This window comes from Delphinapterus leucas, chromosome 17, assembly GCF_059928025.1.
Source record: "Delphinapterus leucas isolate spDelLeu-1000000601 "Yukka" chromosome 17, BTC_Dleu_Yukka2, whole genome shotgun sequence".
Taxonomy (NCBI): domain Eukaryota; kingdom Metazoa; phylum Chordata; class Mammalia; order Artiodactyla; family Monodontidae; genus Delphinapterus; species Delphinapterus leucas.
In genome coordinates this window covers 30,117,070-30,130,537 of record NC_143145.1, presented here as the reverse complement: position 1 = coordinate 30,130,537, position 13,468 = coordinate 30,117,070, and the positions used below count along the sequence as shown (strand labels likewise).

Sequence of the window (13,468 nt, the reverse complement as noted above, 5' to 3'; positions counted from 1 at the left end):
TATGTAGATATTGTTATGCTCTAAGTCAGTGGTTTCCTAATTTATCTGTATATTAGCATCACCTAGAGACCTTTAAAAAATTTCAAAGTTCAGGCCACACCCATGACCAATTAAATCACAATCTCTTGGAATGGGACACAGGGACCAGGAGGACTTTTCAAAGCTCCCCACGAGAGTCCAATGTGCAGACAACTGCAGTAGATGACATATAAATTTTCGTATTTAATTTTACAATAACTCTCTGAGTTGTGCTTTCATTCCTTTTTATACATGAGAAAATTGAGGTTCACACTGAATATGTTGATGAGGGTCATGTAGCAAATCCAGCTTAAAGGATTCAGACCCCAGGTCTGTCTGACTTCAAAATCCTTGCTTTTAACTACTTCACTATATTTATTTAAGCAAGATCCTAGATAATCCTAAATTTAACTAAAAAAATTGCACACACATACAGCAGAAGATTTATTGCAAATATCTGACCCATAGTTATGAATAAAGCAGTAGGGAAATTGGAAACAGTTTGGTGGCATTTGTGAAAAAGTCTACCATAACCTATTAATATAATCTTAAGAAATCAATAGGGATTCTTGATCAAGGTTTTGACATTATCTATCATGGAATTAATTTTGGTAAATAATACACTGGATCTTGACATGTGCTTTATTTTTTTCCAGTCTTTGCAGTAGTCAGATAAAGTCCAAGCTACTAGTAAGCGAGAGCTTCTACCCAATGTTTTCCCAAGAATAATTCCCAGATGTGCTACATGTACAATGGTCAAGATAACCTGATGACTAGTTTCTAAAACAATACTGTTTGCTATAAAACGCATTCCTATGGCATGTAATTTTTTCTCTACACACCTAACTTAGGACATCGATGAACCAGCACCACAGCTCTAGTGGGAGCACTACAACAGGTTTTGGTATCTAAGTGACAGATGGCTCTGGACATCACCATTAGCTATTGCTCTTCCAGGCCTGTAAACAAGTTATAAGAACTGAGCAAAAATGACATTTCTGCATACAGGATGATATAATTATGGGTGTAGACTTAATCTTAGAGAAGAATTCCAAAAGAGCTTATGTCAGTACAAATTGTAAAGACACTGCCATAGCAGTATTTTTAGGATTTCTTTACTCCCTCAGTAATTGCAAAGAACTCAATGTCATTTGACAGTAATTCTATCAATATTATTGTGAGAACTTTCTGCTTGACTAGTAGGCAACTATTCTTCAGTCTACCTGGCACTTTGAGGCTAAGGACTCTCCAGACTTTATTAACTGAAACAACAGTGGTTTGCATTCAGTGTAATATCGTGATGCAAACCAAGAAGTTAATAACACTTTGACATTCTGAAAAGTGTTTTCCCACCAGATAGTTCCAACCCTACCAGATGTTATTTTCCAGTAGGCAACAAAGTACCTCAACAAGGTTGATTTTTATTTGAGATTTTCTGTTTTTCAAAGGGAAAACAACTTTATTTTCTTTTTACAGTTATAAAAATATTGTTAGCCATACTGACTGGTGTAGTGAAGAAAGAAATCATCTGAAATCTCACTATGCAGTGATAACCTCTAGGTATGTTGGTTTCCCTCCCTCCCTCCCTCCTTTTCTATTATCTTTCTATTTATCTCTCTATCTAAAAATAATGCAATAAATACACATTATGGAAAAATCATATATTAGAGAATGGACACAACATGTAAAGCAAATTCCTTCCTCCCATCCTTAAATCAGTTTTTCAGAGGTTAAATTGTTTATGTTTCACTGCTATATTTTGATTTATCGACTTTGGATATTATCTGTTGATTCCCAGCTATAAAGGTAAGAATTTAGTCCATCCATGTTACTTGCTACTTGTCTTTTCTTCCTACCAGTTTTAATAATCCTATTATTACTTTCATTTCTAATGGTTACTTACTTATTTTTTTGTTTTTTTTATTTGTTATTTTTTTTCAGCTTTGAGGTATAATTGACAAATTTGTAATATATTTAAAGTGTACATTGTGATGATTTGATATATGTATATATTATGAAAAGATTTCCCCCATTTAGTTAATAATCACATCCATCACCTTAAAGCTGTTGACAAAGTACTTGGCTCCTAGTTGAATAAAAAAGGCATAAATATCACATTCATGATAAACACTAATTATTTCAAATTGGTGAAAAAAGTCATAAAGTACAAATTAACTGTGGTCTCCTCTGTGAAATGTATCTTAAAAGAACTATAATTTCTATGGTACTATTGCAGGAAGATGAGGCTATCATCCTATTCTGTGGACAGTACAAGCAAAGAGAACCATCATTCCCAAGGTAGGGAAAAAGTATGTGCTATCTTTTTTTTTTTTAATTTTTATTGGCATATAGTTGATTTACAATTTTGTGTTAGTTTCAGGTGTACAGCAAAGTGAATCAGTTATATATACACACACATATATATATATATATATATATTCTTTTGTTAGATTCTGTTCCCATGTAGGCCATTACAGAGTACTGAGTAGAGTTCCCTGTGCTATACAGTAGGTTCTTATTAGTACTGAAATTTCTATTGTCTATTGCATCAACTGCCAACTCTCTTTGCACTTTTTGTGTTAATAAGATGACATTAACATTACTATTCACACTTCCACCTCTCCTGCCCATTTTTTAACCCTCAATTTCTGTATTTTTGCAGTGTCAAGCTTTATCATATTTATATTTTGTTCTGCAAGGATTCAAATTCAAGAGATCTGGGTTAAAATCATATTTCTATTATATATAAGCTATATAATATAATTTCACTAGGCCTCAGTGGCGAGTATGTGACTTTTTCATTTTCCTTAAAGGTGCCTTTTGATGAACAGGTTTCTAATTTTGATAAAGTCCAGTATATCATTTTTTTCTTTTATGGTTATTGCTTTTTTAGACACCAAGAAATCTCTGCCTACTGCATGATTACAAAGATATTCTTTATGCTTCCTTCTATGGATTTTATAGTTTCGGCTTTTATTTTTAGATTTTCAGTCCAACTCAGGTTAATTTTTAAATATGTTGTGATGTACATGTCAGGATACATCTAGCACCATTTTTGAAAATATTTTCTTTTCCCCACTGAATTTCTGGCATCCTTTTCAGTTAGCTGAAGTTATGGAGGTGGGCCTAATTCTCGATTCTCTCCTCTGTTCAATCTATTTGTCTTTTCTTACACCAATAATGCACTGTCCTAGTTACTGTAGTTTTATATTAAGTCTTAAAATCAGGTAATCTAAGTCTTCCAAGTTGTTTTCTTTTTTTTTTAATAGCTGATTCACTTCATTGTACAGCAGAAACTAACACAACATTGTAAAGCAACTATACTCCAATTAAAAAAAAACAAAAACTTGTTTTCTTTTTCAAGATTATCTTGGCCATTCTAGTCCTTTGTATATCCATATAACATTTCATGTTACACTATCAATTTACAGCAACAACAACAAAAAAGCATTAAGAGTTGGAAGTACATTGATTCTATAGATCAATTTCGGCTGAAATGACATTTTTATAATATTGTCTTGCAACAAAGTATGGTGTATCTTATTCATTTAGGTCTGTCTTTCTTTCTACAATTTTGTGACTTTCAAAGTAATTTTACACCTTTCCTTAAATTTATTCTTAGGTATTTAATGTTTTTTGACACTATTATAAAAGATATTTATTTTTAAATGTTACCTTCCAATTGTCTGTTGAAACAATATAGAAATACTGACTTTATCTCCTACAACTTTGCTGAATTTACTTATTGACCCTAATAGATTTTTGAAGAACCGTGTAGAATCATGTTGTCTGTGAATAAAGACAGTTTCATTTTACCTTTTCCAATATTTGTTCCCCATTACCCATTTCTTTATATGTTATATCCATCTTTTCTTATACACTTTTCAACATATTTATCACAGTTATTTTAAAGTCCTTCTCTGCCAAATCTAACACCTATGTCCTTTGTTGGTCTCTTTCTATTGACTATAAGTCACATTTTCCCATTTCTAGTAATTTTTTATTGTTATGCTGAGGGTAATACATTGCAGAATCTCTGAATCTCCCTCTGAAAAGTGTTGTTCTAGCAAGTAGTTAAATTACAGACAGGTTGCCTTCAACTTGGGGAGGCTTGGTTTTTATTTTGTTTGGGCAGCTCTATGTTTTAGTTTTGTGATGTAGTCTTTATTCCTAACTTTATGGAAAGCCCAAGGTGTTTATCAAGCCCTTCTAACTTAGTTGGATTTAATCTCCAAAGTGTGTCTTACCTGTGGTAGATAGCAGCTAAAATCTCTGCTTAGTTCTTGGAGCCTTCCCCAGATGTTACTTTCAGCTAGGTTCCTTAGATTCTCACTGGCACGTTCATAGTTGAGGCAGTAAGCCAACGTTTTGAGGGGAGCTTAGATACAGATTTTGTGTCTTCTCACCCAGAAGCTCCTTCCTTTTGGGGATTTCCCCCTAGATTTTTAGTTGTTCAGGCAGTCCCAAACTCAGTTCTCTAAATTCTTAGACCAGTAGGATTGTGGCTTTCTTTTAGAGTTCTGTCTTCACATGCTGCACAGACTGAAGAGTGAGGGGCGCTATTTTTATAGATACTACTCTATTTATAATTAAATATATATATAGGAAATCTGATGGGAATATATATCCAACATTTACAAAGTTTACCAAACTTTTCCCATTTCCTCAATGAATCTTTTCTCTCCCAAATCTGATCAAATAATTTGTAAGTCTTTTATTTTTCCTTTCTGTTCTCATCATCATAACTAGATCATGCTTCTTAAATTCTTCATTTATATTCATAATTATCAAAAATTGGATTTCCTTTACTACTGGAGTCATAGAAGTAGAATGGGATTGAGGATCAGGAGACCACTGCTTTTTCACCAATCAGCTGTGTCATATTAGAATTAGGGAGCCACTAAACCATTCTGTTCTTCAATTTCCTATTTGAACAAAAGCTAAGAATGAACTAACTAACATCAAAAGACAATTCTAATCAGAGTCTATATACATACACACACACATATATAATATAGACAAATTATTTTGAACTTCTCTGAATTTCAAAAGAACTCTAAATTTTTTTAAAAAAAGATTTTTTAATATCTTATTAATCAATATATCACACCACCAATATAAGTAACACCTTACTTAAGTAAGAAAATTGCCAAAATATAAGAACATTTTTTGTATTTTCCCCCTGGATCTTTTAAGGTTAGAATAGGCAAAATAATCATTCTTTTTAAATGATAAATGTGAATGGTGTTTGATAACTTCTTAAAATGATTTTATATATATATAGTTCCTAAAAATGAAATATTTTCTTTTTTATTGTGAATTGAGGGTATCATATATAAATATTTTCTACATTTTTATTGAGAATTGAGGATATATATATATATATATATATTTCATTTTTAAGAACTGTTTAATCATTAAAGTTTTGAAAAATATGCCAGAAAAGCCAAGTGCTGTCTTTAGTAGGAAGCTCTATTATAAATATCTATAAATCATTTTTTACAACTTGCTTGATTTTAAGGAAAATCATAATAATATCACAAAATTTGTAAACAAATTTGTACAGAAATACTGTCTTATCAATGTGTGACCAAACAAAATAATGGGACTCACATATTTGACATTTCACTGGATTCAACTCAATTCAAGTTAAATATCAAAGAAATATGTGGCAGTGTAGACTTAAAAATTAATATTGAACAATGTTTCTAGGAACCCTGCAAATTATTAAATATTACCTCACTTTGTGTCTATCTTTTTAATCTATTTCATCAGGAACTACTGATAGGAATATTACACTTTTAGTTAGACAGTCCATGTCCCTAGGGCTTTTGCCCTCCCTCTCCACACACAGATGCAGACAATTTCAAAGCATCTATACGTTCATTCTTCACCTCGCTTTAGAGTACCATTTACATCATTTGTTCAAAATGGTAACCTCTTTGTAAAAGCCAACTGCCTTCCTCTTGCTTTTCGTCAGAGAAGAGGATAACATCAAAATTATTAGACAAGATTGGGCACATTCAGGGTGGTATGGCCATAGACAATATCAAAATTATAATTATGAAGAATCTTAAGCTAGCTAGCTAGCTGTTTCTTTTTCCATTCTTAATTTCTTTATATTTAAAATTTTTATATAAGATATGCATGCACATAGTAAACTTAAAGAGTTAAGTGATTCTTTGAAGCAACACTTCCCTCTCCCTTACTGCTCCTCTATTTTCTAATTCCCAGAAGCAATCATTTTATTTCTTTTCACTATTTAAAATTTACCTGAATAGTTCTAAATAACTTGGTTTTATCGCTACATCGTGTAGATTTTATCTCGTGTCATCTCTGTCCAGATGAGTATTTAGCATATGTATTTGTTTAAAACCTTTCACCCGGTGGGGAAGGATCGCCAGCGAGATCCCGAGGCGAGGCTCGCGCGCCTGCCCCCACCCTGGCCCCCAGCTCCCACCCGGTCGGCCCTGCTCAGCCATGATCAAGGCGATCCTCATCTTTAACAACCAAGGGAAGCCGCGGCTCTCCAAGTTCTACCAGCCCTACAGTGAAGATACACAACAGCAAATCACCAGGGAGACATTCCATTTGGTATCTAAGAGAGATGAAAATGCTGTAATTTCCTAGAAGAAGGATTATTAATTGCAGGATCTGACAACAAACTGATTTATAGACATTATGCAACATTATATTTTGTCTTCTGTGTGGATTCTTCAGAAAGTGAACTTGGCATTTTAGATCTAATTCAAGTATTTGTGGAAACATTAGACAAGTGTTTTGAAAACCTCTGTGAAGTGGATTTAATTTTCCATGTAGACAAGGTTCACAATATTCTTGCAGACATGGTGATGTGGGGGGAATGGTATTGGAGACCAACATGAATGAGACTGTTAAACAAATTGATGCACATAATAAACTAGAGAAATCTGAGGCTGGCTTAGCGGGAGCTCCAGCCAGTGCTGTATCAGCTGTAAAGAATATGAATCTTCCTGAGATCCCAAGAAATATTAACATTTGTGACATCAGCATAAAAGTGACAAACCTGCCCTCTTTTAAATAAAAAATTTAAAAGGCCACTCCCAGGTAAAATCCGGGGGAAAAGTTGTCTAAGTTTACCATGCAGTTGTTTACCAAAAATAGAGGAGGAGAGTCAACTTTCGCTCTTGGATTTAAGTCAAGGTACTGTAAAGAAGTTATGTAAAGGTGGTATGGAAGTTCATTGTTGCTTTTCTTGCTCAGTGATTTTGAAGAAATTGAGTAGTTACAGTGTGAGTTTTTTCTTTATTTTCTAAACTGCATTCCTATGGCCACCTAAGGCATGCCTCTATGTATTGGCTACTACAGTATTTTGAAAAGTGTTTGGGACATTTCTTTAAATTATGTATAACCCAAAATGTTGGTGTTTTGCATGGATCACAAATACAGCATTCCTTAATTCTTTCTGTTATTTTTCACAATTGTTATTTAAAGAATGAAGTATGTATTGCATGAAAACATTATGACCTTTTTCTCTTCGTTTAAATAAACTCCAAGGTAACTGGAAAAAAAAAATAAATAAATAAAACCATTCACCCTACTGCCTGTATCTCTATTCCCCCACCTATATATTTGCTCCCTGTGCTCTCTTCCTCCAATATAGTTACATCATGTTAAGTTAGATTAACATTCAAGGTTTGCATTGTTATACCTAGGTAAACAACATTTCCTGCTGAGCCACATAATACATAGGATTAATTTTACTTTCCTTTCATTAGAGTTCATTGTCTTTTTTTTCTTTGATTAGTGATTTTATATACATAATCCTTTGGTTAATATATATGTATACTCAAATATATAATTCAATTTCAATCACTTTTAGTTGTTTATATCCCTCTAAATACATCCAGACATATTAAGTATTCTACCAATTTCATCTTTCTTAAAGAAATCTTTCCTAGATTAGTTTGACTTTTTCCAATATCCTATATTTTTTCTATAGACTGTATCTTTTCTTTCCTAATATCCTATATCTTTTCTTTCTTGGTTTATGCTCTCATTTAGTGAAATGTAACCTCTAACAATTTACTGAAGGGTTCATAGAAGATCAATTTTGGAGAGTTTAGATGTCTGAAATATACTTAGTTTCCCTCACAGTTGATTAGTAGTTTGTCATACTACTAGTATGTCAAACTACTAGTTTGCCTAAATACTTAGATTAGCAATCTCAGTATTTTAAAGTCATTGCTTCAGTGTTTTCTAGATTCCAGGGCTGCTGTTGAGAAGTCCAAAGCCATTCTGATACCTGACTCTTCTAGGTACCTTCTCTTTGAAAATGAATGGAATTTTCTCCTGCTCCCAGTGTTCAGAAAATGCATGATAATAGACATTAGTATGGATCTATTTTTTCCAGTGTGCTAAGGCATTGTACATCCAGCAGGCCCTCTGCATCTGTAAATTCATATCCTTCAGTTATGGGAAATTATTTTGGATTATCCTTTGTTGATTTCTTCTACTGTATTTTCCATTTTCCCTCTTTGGAAAATTTTTTATTTGGGTATTAGACTTCTTAAATTACTTATCTTTTCTCTCCTACTTTCTGTCTTTTTACTCTATTATCTGAAAAGTTTCTGTATTTTTATTTTCCAGCCTTTCTATTGAGTTTTTAAAAATTTCTGCTAGCATCTTTTTTAAATTCTAAAAGCTCTTTAAGAAAAATTATGAATGTTCCCCCCCACCGCTTTTTTAATAGCATACTGACCTTGCCTCATGGTTATAATATTCATCATCTTATGATGATTTTTTAAAGAGAACTTTTCTTCTATGCTGTTTGTTTGTTTGTTTGTCTGGTAATCCTTAGTTGCTTTGGTTTTTTTTTTTAAAAGGGGGCATTGAAAACCAGACCAAGTGTGAGTGTTTGGATGGTGCTTGTCAATTGTGGACCTCACTACTGGTGGTCTAGCCTTTTCACTAAATTTCTGATGTTCAGCGTCTTTAGTCTCTTCTTTTGGGCTGGTCACTTTGCCCAAAGAAAATTCCAATCCCTTGCCTGCAGGATAGAGACCTGTCTTTCAGAGTTCTGGGATCTGAATGAGGGAAGAAGGAAGGATAGCTCTACATTTGGTATGTAAACATTGATTTAATCTCCATATTTTTAGTGTGATATTAGGGATATTAGTATCTCTGGTATCACCTGCTCCAGAGACCTTCTGTTTTACTCTTTCCAGAGAAATACCTTCAGTCCTCTACTAAAGATGAAGACTGCAGTTGTCATGCAGTTTACAGTGGAGTGAGGGATGTGAGATCTAACTGTTTCATAAACAGATTTTCAAATAGTTTTCTGTATTTAGACTCATCTTCATTTGCACTTTTTCATTTGCCATGGCCAGAGACTTAACGGTGTTTTACTGTGGGCCTAATTGTGGTATTTTGGCTATCTAAACAGAGAATTTGGATAAAAACATTTGTAGCTTTTTTTTTTACTGAGTGTCTGCTTTGTACCAGGTACATTACAGATGTTATCTGCAACTTTCTAAACAACCCGAAACTATAAGTTATTATCATCCCCACTGCATCTAGTTGAATAATTTAACTAGAGTCACTAGCAAGCAAGTCAGTGGTTTGGGGATTCAAAACTAAGTCTGAATCATTGACCCAAAGTTGATGCTTTGTCCTACATGATTTGTTGGTCTTAAAAGAGTCAACCTCTTAAGTCAGAAACAGTAAGATCTATTGGCACAACTGAAAAGTGTTACATAAATGCCTCTGCTCTCTACCACATTTCATGTTCATCAGGTGTTTTAAAGCTTAAAATTCTCAAAAAAAAAAGCTTAAAATTCTCACAGTGGCCTTGTATTTTTGGGTGTAACTGGAGCTGACATTGGGAGTGGAGGGTGAGAGGTCACGCACTATTGGAATGATGACTTGAAAAGACTGATGATGCAGCAATTAGTAGGAAATGGAAATGACCTGTGAAGGGGGAAAATATATTCATATTCTTTGTATTTGGGTAATGGTAAAAATCCAGATGATGGAATAAAATACAGGCTTTTTTTTTGGTGTTATGAGTCTTTCTTGGTTGAGTTTGCTTCTTAAGGCTAGGAAATTAAATGAGCCTTCCTTAGAAACAGAAATCAAGATCAGATGATCTGAGAGGTAATGCCCAGCTTCACAACTCAAAAATGTTTATTAATTAGGCAAGTTTCCCCACTCACAGACCTAGACTTCCTCTTCTGTTATAATCAAATATTGATTGCTATCATTTGTACCCCACACTTCCACTCTGTCTCCTGGACCAAGGTACACCTTATAAATTCTGAACCAATATCTACCAATCACCTATTATGTGCCAGGCACTATTAGACATAAGTGGCCCAAAAACATATAAGACAGACCAAGGTCTGCCTTACAGAACTTAGAGTTCAATGGGAAGGACTTATCTTTAATAAGCAACTGAAACAAACTAATAAGTAAACAATAAGGGGGCAGATCATACCATCCTTTCCAAACTTTTCCTCTTATATGTACTAAAGAATATGTTTTATTAAAGAATATACATTTATATTCCTTTCCATTTTATATTCAACATTTACCTAAATGACTTTCTCAGTCTCCCAGATTTTATTGTCCTTAACGTAGCCTGGCATTGCTCCTCTTCCAAGGGGGCATGCATTTGGTTTTCTTTCTCTGAGTACAGCCTTCTCCCTTGTTATCTGCCTCCTTTACCCAACAATTCTGACCCTTAGTAGTTCTTCTCTTTCATTTCATCTATTTAGCCCTCTTTTGGCATTACCCTAAAAATGTTCTTTACTCCCCAGATAAATTATTCCCACTCTCCAGCATCATTCCTGGACTGCCTCACTGGCATATTCTCATCAGTCTTTGCATGGGCACAGATTTCTTACTATTGGTAATTTTTCAACTGACAAAGACAACTCATGGAGTCACTCTTCTCCTTTCAATCATTATCTATTATTCATATTCATTTCCCTCACAACATATTTCTTCTTTGGCCTCTATTATACATTTTCCTTCAAACCATTCCATCAAAACTCTTTCAAGGGTGACAACTGACCTCTTACTAAATCCAATTACCTTTTCTAATCCTCTTTTTATGGCTTTGGCCTTCTTAACATTTCTGCAGCACATGACCACCTTGTCCTTCTGAAACCCACTTAAAGGTTGGCTCCTGTGATCTTCTCTGGCACTGAACTTCCACGATCATCTTCCATTTGTCAGACAGTCCCTTCTCCAGCCTCTCCTCTGTCACAGTTCAGTTCTTAACCCCCTGACCATCGCTCTCAATCTTCTTTTCCATTTTTGACTGACTCTGTGTTCTGACTTTAGCTAATAGGTTTATTCTTGATGAGTCTCCTCTTGCATTTTCCAAGTATGTCATGATATAAAGTATGTCAAAGGTTGACCACAGTTTGGAATGCTTTGCTTTAGCAAAATAATACAGGTTTCCTTACAGAAGGATCATTTTGAGTGTTCATTACCGTAATGTGCACTATGGATATCCAAGAAGGAGCAAACATTTTCCCAATTTATTTGGTCTCAAACTCTTTGAATGGGGCATTTGAGAAACACATTTTGGGAAATACTGATTAATATTGTGATTGATAATGTCACACCTTAATTCAGTTTTGTGCCAGAAACTGGGCATGGAGTATTTCTACTTGGATATTCTACTAACTCAGTAGGTTTAGAACCCCATTTTCATCATCTTTCAACCCAATATCTCTTTTCAATTTTTTTCTATCAGTGTCACCACAGTTTTCTCATTCATCCCAACTCAAAATCTCAGCATCATCTCTGGATTTTCCTTCTTCATTTCCTTTACTCTTTCAGTCATCTCTTAATTATTTATTAGATTGTTTCTTGAATTTGTATGTACTTAATATCTCCGTAGTCTAAATTCTCATAACCTCATATCTGGAAATCATCCTAACTGGCCCTGCTGTGTCGAGTTTTTTCTTAAACCAATCCATTCTAAAACAACTATTCAATACTTTTGTTAATATACTGATTAAATCATGTCACTGTCCTGCTCAGAATCTTCAGCCAACTTCCTGTTGCCTCTTGAATAAAGTCTGCACTATTAACTGAGACATTTAAGGTTAATGCCTCTATTGACCTTCCCCCATCTAGTTCCTTGCTACTTTTCTAATTTTGTTATTTATTCCAGCTAAGTAGACCTCACTGTTCTGAAAATGTAAAGATATTTCCAGCTCTGAACCACTTATTGACCATCTGCCTTGCATTACTTCAGGCAGTATTTTTTTTTAATTTCATGGATCATGAAATCAATTTTTTTGGTGTTTAAATTAAATTCACTTTTATTTTTATTCATTTCCTTAAAGATCACATCCATATTATAGTTCTTTATTTTCTTCTCATAAGCAAGTAATGACCTCTGCAAGATGTTCTTATATTTTTAAATCTGTTATTCATCACTATGTAACACAGTACCTCAAACTTAATTGCTTAAAACAAAAATGGTTTATTTATTCATGATTCTATGCATCAGGAATTCGAGCAGTGACTGGCTAAATAGGTTCTCTTCTTTGTCAGGGGTCTTGTTGTCAGTGCGGGTGCTGAAATGACTAAAGGTCTACTATGGTCTCACTCACATGTCTAGCAAGTTATTTCTGGGGACTCAGCTGAGGTTGTAGTCAGGGACCTTCGTATTTCTCCACATAGGTCTCTCATGTGGCTGCTTGGGCTTCCTCACAGCATAATGGCTGAATTCCCAGAAGATGCATTATAAGAAGCAAAGATAGAAGATGTATAACTTTTGAGGCCCAGGCTCAGAAGTCAAAGCATTACATCTCCCATTGGTCATAATAGGTACCAAGGCTAGTCCAAATTCAATGGTAGAGGAAATAGACTCTACCTCCTGATAGGAAAGTAGCAAGGCCACATTGCTAAAGAACATGTGAAATGGGTGATATTGTTGTAGCTCTCTTTGTAAAAAAAAACCCTGTTTACACTATCATGTTCTAGTTTTTTTTTTTTAATTAATTAATTAATTAATTAATTTTGGCTGCACTGCATGGCATGTGGGATCTTAGTTCCCCGACCAGGGATCAAACCCATTCCCCCTGCAGTGGAAGTGCGGAGTCTTAACCACTGGACCACTGGGGAAGTCCCCTTTCTAGTTTTCTTTTTTTTTAGTCAAATTTTTTAAGAAAAGTTTTAAACATATATAATTATAGAGAAAGCAATGTAATGTACCCCATGTATGTATTTTCTTAGATTCTGTATTTGTCTATTGGCATCTGTTCACCATGGGGCCAATTACTTTAACTATATTTTCTTTTCTGTATTGATATGCTGGCATTTGGGGGTCTTACAGACCTGGGGAGAGACTGCCCCTTCCAGAGCTAGCTAATTCCTAAAGATAGTAAATAATTTACTTGGGAGCCCCTTCTCATACACAAGCCAACCACCTCCTTATCTAACTCTCACA

The 13,468-nt window shown here is 34.3% G+C and overlaps 1 pseudogene; it reads left to right on the top strand.

Annotated features, from left to right (window-relative positions):
• The first annotated feature begins 6,439 nt into the window (after positions 1 to 6,439).
• On the top strand, positions 6,440 to 7,780 carry LOC111180336 (AP-3 complex subunit sigma-1 pseudogene; annotated as a pseudogene).
• Positions 7,781 to 13,468: the final 5,688 nt, after the last annotated feature.